This window comes from Teleopsis dalmanni, chromosome 1 (assembly GCF_002237135.1).
Source record: "Teleopsis dalmanni isolate 2A chromosome 1, ASM223713v2, whole genome shotgun sequence".
Taxonomy (NCBI): domain Eukaryota; kingdom Metazoa; phylum Arthropoda; class Insecta; order Diptera; family Diopsidae; genus Teleopsis; species Teleopsis dalmanni.
The window spans coordinates 168,456,947-168,468,003 of NC_051846.1; positions in this window are offsets into that span (position 1 = coordinate 168,456,947).

Sequence of the window (11,057 nt, forward strand, 5' to 3'; positions counted from 1 at the left end):
ATTTATATAGTTTAAGTTTTTGTATTACAACAAAACTAGAAAGATTCTTTAAGATCTATTATATATTATTAACACCATATTATATACCATATATTACCTTATTATATATAGTTTTACAGATTTCAATAGGATTTTTTTGTACTATTCCATAGAATACATAAAGTTAACTATTCTGTCAAATAGTGGAAAACATTTAATACTTACAAAAAATAATTTTTTAAAACCTTTAAATTTTATTTAAAGAATATATAACATATGTGGGCCATTCTTTTACAAACGGACCGCTTTCAGTGCTCATCACCTTCGATTTGCTTAAAATTTCTTACGAATTCTTCCAATAAAATAAAGATACTTGTAGAGGGGCTTTCGAAGAAAATCGCTGCTAAATCGCAGGTGATGAATTAAATTTTTGTTAAAATTCTTTCCCTAAACATACTGTATATATTCCTCGAGATACTAAATGTCTAAATGCAAAGGGGTGCACAATAGATCGAACTGGTCACAGTGCATAGGAACCTACCCCAAAACCTGACCTGCTGACTATATCTGTTATTGTCATATTTATATTTGTGTATGCAATATATTATATATAAAAAAACATTGAGACTATAAAACTAATTGTTCTTTTACCACTTTTCGATTATATATTAAAAAAAATGAAAATCGTGTTTATATCAATGATGCACAGAAAAAGTAATCAAAATCGCATACCATGAATATAAAACGATTAGGAATGTATCAGTTTCAACAATATTGGAAAAATTCGAATTTTTACAATTTGTGAATTTCCGATGACGAATTTAGTTTGGAAATTTCAATAGTTCTGCGTTTTGCGAAAACAATTTCAAATTGAATTCACGCAACAATAAACGAGTCAATACGCAGTTCAATTCAGAACCACAAAAAGACACCGAAGTACATGTATACAGAAACGCCAAAACACCAGAACACCAGGACACCAGGCCATCAGGACACAAAGGCATGAAAACACAATCTATAAATCAGCATCACTCAAATGAATAAAGTGACACGTCACACAATTTCAAATGAAATTCCGGAAATGAATGTCATTTAGAGCCTCGGGCCAGGTTTCATGAAAAAGGAAAAATTTGGTTACACAACATGTCAAAATTCATAGCACTTAATTAAAATACCATCATTGTGCGGGGAAAGATATAGTGAAAGTTATACTCACTACGAGTAGGACAATAAGCATTGGAGTATTGTCGTTGTTGTTGCTTTTGTTATTATTGCACTATGGAGCATAAATTATTAAACAGAAATTTATTATTTTTGCTCGTATAAATTGTATGCGGAATCATGTTTGCTGCCTGAATTAATGTGGAATATCTCTAGTGTAAACATATCAAAAAAAAAAAAACAAAAAAAAAAATGGAAAATATAGTACAGTTCACCATATTAAACGAATGCTTCCTGCCGTTTTGACACTATTTCCTTCCTCCGTACCACATTTACGTATTTATGTTGGCTCGTAACAATTAAATTATGCGGTAATTGAATAAATTTTCTTCTGAATATTAACACGAAGGCGGTTGGCTTCTGCTCCAGAATACGCAGTAAGTAGCTCTCTTGTTTATTGGCGCGACAAGTGCTCGTGTTACAATAGCCTATACGCCTGCAAGAGCATAGAATTCAGTATTCTTCCCTAGGGAGTATTGAAATCAATCCACTAATTAGTTTGTTTGTTTATTTTATTACAACAATAAAGCATATACAATATTAAAGTGCCCACGAAAATTGGGTTTATGAAGATTTATTGATTGCCGAAGCCTTAGTGGTTTACCTTGAGCATTAGAGTAAATAAATTTATTTATGAAGTCTACTAAAGTATCAGAAAATAGCTTAAGTAGTAGGAAGAGGCAAAAAAATATTTTCATTTTTATATTTATTGTTAGAAGGAAATTATAATTTTATTTATTAAGTAATCAGAAACATAATAGATGCTTACACAGATTAATATTAGTAGTAGTAAATCTACCATTGCCTATTTTTAAAATGGTAAGAGATCACAAATAAAAATATGGGTCACAGTGTTAATGGATGAGGCAATTCCTATCAGACAACATATATTGGTGACTTCTTCAACGCATTTAATATATAGTAAGTGATTGTACTTTAAGGTTGACAGTACTCTCACTGACATCTGTGTTAAATTGCTTATTAATATCTGCCCTTCATTTAAAATATAAGTGCATTCGAATTGGAGTGTTAAGACTTGAAACGAAAAATATTTCGAATTATAACAGAAGCTTTATCAGGAAAACAATATCCCGTTAGTTAAACAACTACATAAATAAACTAGGAGTTGACTCCGATGAAATTTGCAGTTTCCACAAAAATTAGAAAGAAGCAATAAAGCACGATCTGGAGAACTGCCGTGCACAAAAGCAAAAACAAAATAAGTCTAAGATAAATTCTCGTCATCTGATGATGAGCAACTAAAACTTTGAATAATAGAAATAGTAGTATTACTTATTTAAGAGGAAGGGTTTAGAGTGCCACTCAAAGTTTAAGTATGGGAACAATACATTTTAATGTTGCGATACAATATTCAATCTATATATTCCACATTTCCCCACATTTTTGGGTATCCTCACTAGCTTCGTATCTGCCTCTGCTTTCTAGGTATAAATTTTTCGTTATGAGAATTGGAATCATATGTATAGTGGAATCACTTTATAGTTTGCCAGTTCTTTGGGTTCGCTCTCATCTTTTCCGTCATATTTCATACCTTCAATGTGAGCACTATTGTGTCTTCTCTAAATCTGAGCCACCTTTTACTGTAAAAGAAAGTGTGCTCTGGATTATCACAGTCTCCGTCGACATATATATAATTGGGTAGATCCAGTTTTTTCATGAGGTACAGGTATTTGCAAAAATATTCATGGCAGGTCAGCATCTGAGTGAGATAGTAATTCGTGTCTCCCGTTTGCTGTCTGAGCTCGGTGATTATATTTGGTATAAATCCAGCTGTCCATCTTCCTTTAGTGATGATAATAGAAGTGTACAAATTAAAGTACTATAAAGCACAGCTCTATGAGTATTTATTATTTGATTAGAAACTGATTTAAAATTTGTTACAAAAAACAAAAAAAAAACAATATAAAATGCAAAACAATTACTTATTTCAGATACAAATTTTTGTCAAGAGAAATAAATGATAATCACCGAATTATCAACGAAATATTGTGTTTATTCTCGGTGTGGGTAAAAACTTTAATTTCCTTTGAAATAAAAAGGAAAATGAAACAGGATTTGAGAAGAAGGAAGATGAAAACTGTAGCGAATTTTGAACAAAGCGAAAAGTTCATATTGTGTTTATAATGGAATAACTTAAAGATTTACTTCATTTACCACATGAAATTGCATACAAAGCAAAAGAAGTGAAAAAACCAATTCACACCGAAGAAAAATGGCAGCAGATGCAAGATAAAGGAGGCTAAAAAATAAGAAAAATTGTATGTGGAAAGAGGAAGCATCGAAGGAGCAAAATGAAAATTGAATTTGTTAAAAAAGAGAAAAATGCTTCATTAGGAATAAACCAAGCGTTCAATTTGCACATATTTGTGTGGTTTGCCAATACAAAGAAATTTACGCACCGACATACTTACAGATACACACAGTCACATCGAGCAGTTATGGGAAAAAGTCTAAAGTGAGCATCAGAAGGCACATGTAATGTGTCGGTAGCAGTTGTAACCATTATGGGCTAAATTGACATTATTAGATGCAAATTGTACTATAAATTGAAAGGAAGTCATCCTATTAAAGTTAATTTGCAAACACGCCCACATAATGATTATAATAGCGCTTAGGAACGAAATTACACTGGCACCAGATGAACTGTTATAAGCGGTAATTGAGAGTAAATGCACTTATAATTTGGATTGCTAGTACTAAGATACTTACTGGTGCAATTTAATATTAAAAAAATTAAAATACGAGTATTAACAGAAAAAGTTTTAACTGAAACTACGAGTGTTTAGTCTACATAAGTCAGTGGTTCTCAACCTTTTTTGACCAATGGCCACTATGATGTTTTCGTTTTTAGTAAGGATCACAAAACTTAAGTATAAACATAATTACTTCAATTTCATTAGAATTGTTATATAATTATAATAATTATATAATTATTTTAAATTACCATAGAAGCAGGCAACAGTGTAAGAGTTAGAGGAATCGTGGGGGCTCTATGCTCTACTGGGAGAGAAGGACAGCAGTATGTAAGTTCAAGCAATTATAATGATAGAGAACTGTTAAATCTAAATTACTTACTCAATACGAACTCGTTAGACCCAAAATGCAAGCTATGCAATACTGAAGAAAACGAACACACTTTACATTACCTTAGTAAATATTCAGTTTTGATGGAGTTACGTGTAAACTCTTTCGGAAAACAAACGTTAGATATAAACTATTCAATGTAGCTGTTGAATGGTGAAAACTGCCATAGCTTATCTATTTATATTATAGGACATTTCATTGTAAAGAAAATATTATATTAGAAGCATTTTAATATTCATAGGTTAAAGTTCTCAATGTTCCACTTGTATGATATTTACTGCAATAATAAATAATTAAAAATCTACATCAATTTAGTTAGGGTGTATTTATTTTTAGTACAATTTTAATTTAATTTAATTCTTTTATATAAGAATAAAAAGTTGCCGAATTTACTTGGAATGCTGTCACAAGAACAGCTCTTAGAATACGATTTAAATTGGTGATGGAGGCTCTAAGCTCCAGAAGGAGTTCAGAAAATCAGTAGTAGTAGTATTTATAGTTAATTTATAAAGTTAAAATTGTGAATTTAAATAACCTGTATATAACAAAGAAGAAGATAGTTTTAAGCGTATATATGTGACAACCATATGATGAATATCTGCACACAACTAATCCGTTTTAACTCGCTATAATATGAGAAGAAATGGAAAGCTCGGGCAGCTTTCGAAATATAACAAAACACACTCATATCTGTTTAGATTTCTTAAACGGAATTTCTTAGTTTGTGATATATAAGTTTGCGGTCCCGCTGGTATTAAAATGACTGAAACTGCAATCGAAATTTGTACTACATGAATAATAGAAGCACTATATAAATAAACTAAATTTTGAAAAATAAATAGAAATTATTAAATTATTATACTGACAGATAGGTAAGCAGCGATCAAGGTGCTGAATTCGCATCAGGTGACTTCAAGACTGTTGCAAGAATGCTTTGGTAAGCTAAATCTAAATGCTTTGGTAAGATAGGTAAATCAAATCAGGTGTTGATTCAGTGGGTGCCGGGATATACTGGCGTGCGAAAACGATTACGCAGATAAACTATCAAGGTAGGGAGCAGCCACACCGATGATTGGGTCGGAACTTTTCTGTGAATTAGGACGCAGTAGCCTCCTTTTTGTCATTAAAACAAAGGAGAAAGAAAACAAAAAGAATTACTGGAATTATATATCAGGATAAAAACAAATTAAATCACTTATTAGTACTTATAACAATAGGAGATGCCAGCATAGGATGGAACAATCAAAAGAAAAACATAGAATCATTACAGGAATCCTAATAGGGCACTGTAAACTAAAATACCTTACGAAACTATGTGTATATACGGATGCAAACTGTAGATTCTGCAAAGAGAATGACGACTCAGCCATATATGTACTGCACTAATGTATAAACGCAATAGACTCCTGGGAATGCATACCTTCACTAAAGAGGTCATAATACTCTGTAAAGTAGGTTCTATACTACTTTTTATTGGCGCTTCTGGGAGGAGGAGGGGCGGAGGAGTGGCACATCCCATAACAATAATAATAATTAAACTATAATTAATTTTATTTACTAACTAATATAAATAATGTGAAGAATGTGAAATACTAAACTAAATTAAATAAAGCAGAAAGGCAGAGAAATTTTTTCATTAATCCACAAAATAATTTGCGAAATATTTAATGAAAATATTAATGCATTCTTAACTTCCCTCGTTAAAAAAAAAAACTATATATTTCAATTTAAAACAAACTACTTCGATTTTAATATAAAATTTCCACTTCAAATTATTACATATTTCTCTATTTTTTATTATGTATTTCAGAGTCTATTCAGGACTCTACTATTGTTGTTTATAGCAACTGTGAAATTGGTTTGCTATTTTCATTAATAACAAAATATTCGTAATTTTTTCTAGTATTTAATACAAGCAAAAAGATAATCAATGCAAAAATTAAAAATAAAAATAAAAATGAAATATAATAAAATAAAATAAAATAAACTTTTGAAAATATTAAAAAATGAATTCCACATGTTTGGTTACATGGAAATATTTTTAAATTTTAATAAAAAAGGATAATTGTGAGTTTTTGGCACTTGAAGAGAATCGCAGAGGAGTTTTATGAAGTAATTATTTTCCATGGAAAATATAATTGCGGTCATAAAATGGTGTAGAATAAATGTTAAATTTTTAATTACATATGAGTATATTTTACTAAAGAAAAAAACTGACTGAGAAAAAAAAATATTATAACAAAAAAAACAAACTATATATATTTTTAATTGCAGTTGAAATAAAAATCCTTCAAAGGCTTCACAAAAAATAAAAAACACTTTAAAATAAAAATAATTAAAGAATTGTAGATGAAATGCTACTTAAAAAAATTACAGCAATTAAATTACGAAAAAAAGGAACTTCATTTAAGAGGTGTTGAGTTTTATTTCTTGATTTGACTTTAAGTGGTAAATGGACACGAAATTGTTATTAAAAAGTTTCCTTTTCGACCAATGTCAAAATAAATTAAAAGCAAAACTTTAAATGTTTTAAATGAAATCAATAAAGTCCAAATTGCGGTTCATTTTAATTATATAATAGACCAAGTTAAAAAGCTTTTTATTGGCTTATTTCGTTATCTCTTCTCCCGCACTAGAAAGCAGAGGATTAGGAAATGTAATACCCTGGTAATCCTCTTTGAAAAATTCATTTTATTTTATATTTTTTTGTATTTGTTTGTTGTTCCTTGTTGGTTGTCTAAAAATGAGTTTTTTTCGTGTACATTTTTAAACTCAATTTCAATTACTTAATAAAAAACTGGAGCTCGGATGTAAACAAGCAGGCGAGCATTAAATTTAGTAAAGTGTCCCATTGATTTACCCGCGTCAAGGTAAGCGCCTTCTGGTGTTTGCCACTTTTATTACCTTAATCCGCAGATTGTATTTCGACACCGTACAAATTTTCCACCGTTCAATTTATTTAAAATTTTTCATGCTATTTAAAAGCGCAGGTGCTGTAATATAGCCACCTTTTTTTACTCCATTTTTTGGTCTTGCAAAATCATAATTTATATTGGTAATGTTTTAAGCAATCCACAATTTGGCATTGTCGCAAATTGATACCGACGTCATTGATTAAAATATTGCCGCTGTATCTGTTCACTTATCTTAAATGCGATACTCTTATGAGATACAAAAAGTAATATTGAAATGAAGTATTTTGTTAAATGTTGTGGAAAAATTTTTGAAATTTTTTAATTTTTTAAACCAAGCAGTTTTTAATGGAAAATTTTCGTGCAATTATTTTAGAGTACATACGCTTATTCTTATTATTTTTGAAGCAGTGAAATATTCATATTTTAAACTTAAAGTATATGTGCTTATACGAAGTGTCTTTGAAGAGCAATAAGAATTATTAATGAAAGAATTATTATGAAATTAACGCTTCTTTGTGTATTGGTTGCACTGCATGTACTATATAAGACATAATAGTACTCTGGGTCACATTGCAAAATAATCTAACTTAACATATGTGTTATCTGTCAGGTACATATGAAGCTTACTTTGCTTTCGTTTTGTGAGTTATATGATATCAATGAAGTAAAAGAGCAATATATTGTCATTAAGTACGCTTTAATGATCTTTTCAAAAATATATATAGTAAAATATAGTGCTAATTACCTTAAAACTTTAGCATTTTAGTAATTTAATACAACAGACTATGGAAATGGTGGTGCGTAATAATCTAGTCCGTCCAAACAATCTCTCTGTAATATTCTGCATATCGAAGAACTTCCCACTGATCTTCTTCAAGATTATTGCCTTATCTCGCAGCAATTCCCTACTCTCTACTTCAACGAGATGAAAAACTCGACGCACTCAATTTCGCTGTATAATTGCGGATAGCGTAATTCGCTCCATAGAGTTTATTCCTAAGAAGTTTCAGTGTTTTGTAAGTACCCATCAACGTCCTTTATTAACGTCCACTACGTTCTCATTCATAGCTTAGAAAAATTTAAAAACTCAAATACTAAGGTTATATATATTTACCATCCGATTTCTGGAAAGTAACCTCAGCTATATGTCTTTCATAGTCTAATGGCTGTGATCTTCTCAATTCGTTCCTAACAGGTGGGTTTAGAGGGTTCGGTTTCAGTCGCACACTGCGGCTGTTGATACTTTTCACCTACCGCAAAAAACAAAAAAAACATGAAACCGAAATTAAAGTAACTAGCACTTAAAGCACTTCTTTTAATATAACCAGTATTGGAAAACTTAATAAACAATAAAGAGTGATAAAATTAATACATTTAAGTACTAATAATAATAATTATGATTATTACATGACCATATATATTTTGGGCGTCGCTATTATTAGCATGCTCAATGACAGTTTGGGAGAGAAAATATTGGTTTAGAGAGTATGTATCTAAATTTCATGTAAGTGAATAGATTCATTCAACTTGTTGAAGCAGACCTTTGCAATGATACTCGATATCACAACGAGAGATGAATTTAAGTATATTACATTATATCCTTACTTAGCATCATCGCACTTCATACGAGTACATAGTAACTTAATGAATAATACTATACAAACGCATTATAGATTAACTAAAAATACTTGTATATATAAAACTTACTTTTGGTAATACTGCTGAAAAGATTCAAATGTGAATGTATTGATTAATACAAAGGCTTCCGACTTGAAATTAAATCTGAACGGCGTCAATAATTTATATAGAACTCCCGAACTCGTCCTTGCAGTAAAACCCAAGAAAAAGACCTGTTGGAAAGATATTAAAGAAAATATTATATATGTATAAATTGTAATTTGGTTATATCATAGCCTGAGCAAAAACTAAAAAGCTCATTAATTCTAAATCTGCTTTCAATTGTTCTACCTATGTAAACATACCTTATTTACATACCACAATAATTCAGCTTTTCTCTCTAGATAATTTTTTAATTATGAAAAGAAATTTCCAGCATGGCTTCATAGGTGCTCCTCTGCGGATATAATTATAATTCATATATTATGTTGAAGTTAGTTGAGTCGGTGCACTTGAGCACCTTTACTTCCTATTAACTGTGAAGTTTCTTCAAAACCTCTCTCTACGCCCTATCTGATCTGAGTAATAATTGACCTCAGATCTGCACGCCTCCCCGAGGAGCCAGTAAGCTTCGATAACGCGACGTTGGTAAGTTTGTCAGTTTTGGTATATAATATCAGGGGTGTATCCTTTATGTATTTTTTGATGTGATATAAAATTTTTGTTTTTGTAAGCTTCTTGTTTTTTCTGTCCAAGTGATGCTATTTTATAATAATCCTTTATGCTTCATACTAACAAGTATTCGTTTATCACCTAACTTTACTTTACTTAGTAATAATCTAATTTAATTTCATTATATAAACTTACTCCATTTCAATTACAAATTTGTGCACTTCAGTTTAAATTCAATTAAAATCTTTTGTTTTGAAGAAATGAAATTTATGTAAAAGCATAAATAACTTTACAGTTCGTAATCAAACAAAATGTAAAGTAAATATTTCTTTATTTCGTAGAGTAGTGGTACAGTACCGGTGCTCAGAAAATTCTATTTGAATTCCAGTTTTATTTTTATAATAAAATTTGGCTTTATAAAATGAACAAAAATATTGAACAAATTCTTTAGTAAACTTTTTGGAATTTGAAGCTCTCAGTTGCCACTGGCAAAATACTTTCATTAAGCAAATGAACACAAATAGACACAAACATTTTGTGATTTCAAGTTTGTACTTGTACTCGTAGCACAGAACCAGAGTAAGGACTACAGAATACAGGACACATGTATGACTTTAGGTACTGAAGTGTATGTGCAGCAATCATGTCAAATTACTTTTTAGTAAAAACTACTTTTTCCTTATTTTTCTTTCATTTCGTTGGGATGGCATTTTTTTTTTGTTGTCTAAATTGTGTTATCCTTGTGCCAGTTAAACTAAAACTAAAACTGTTGCCTGAACGAACTCACATTACATGACTTGAATTTTTGTTTTATATGTTATGTATATGAATGGTATGAAAAAGTTTGCAGTTTTGCATATGTTGTCTGCTCCTGTCAACTTTTACAGCATAGCCATGCATACATCCTTTCTCCTTGCTGTTTCATTTACCATAAGTAAATTTGCACTTGAATAACATGTGTTTTGATTCCACTTTTGTGCATGACATAAGTAGTGTACTTAAAGCTAAACATTACTCACAAAAACCGTTTATTGTACTTGATTGAGGTGTAATGATAGAATTGAAAAGAACTTCTCCCAAGCATTGTAGGGAGGACTGCAGTCCCTACTTTTTTTAATAAAACAACCAATCAACTAAAATTTAAATTTTAAATCTCATAACTGCAGTGTTAAGACGTTTAATATGAATTTATTATTAAAGTAGCTAACAGAAAGTAGTTAAGCGTATAAAATCTAATAACATAATAAACGCATTAATTAAAGCAGTGAATTAATTCATTATCTGCATTTCTTTACACCAACACAAGACGCAACTGATAATGTATTTTCTTAATAATCAATAAATTCTCATCAATGCGATTTCTATGAGCGCATTAAAACCCACTTCATGCCACATTAAAGATAAATTAGAACTTTCGTAAATTGTTTGCCAACATCCTGCGCGCAGATACTCCACATTGTGGTCTATAAGTACCCACGAAATGGCGGTAGTAGCAGTAAGTAGATATAAATGGGGGTTGGTGGAACCTTTAGGGTTTTCGGTTATAAA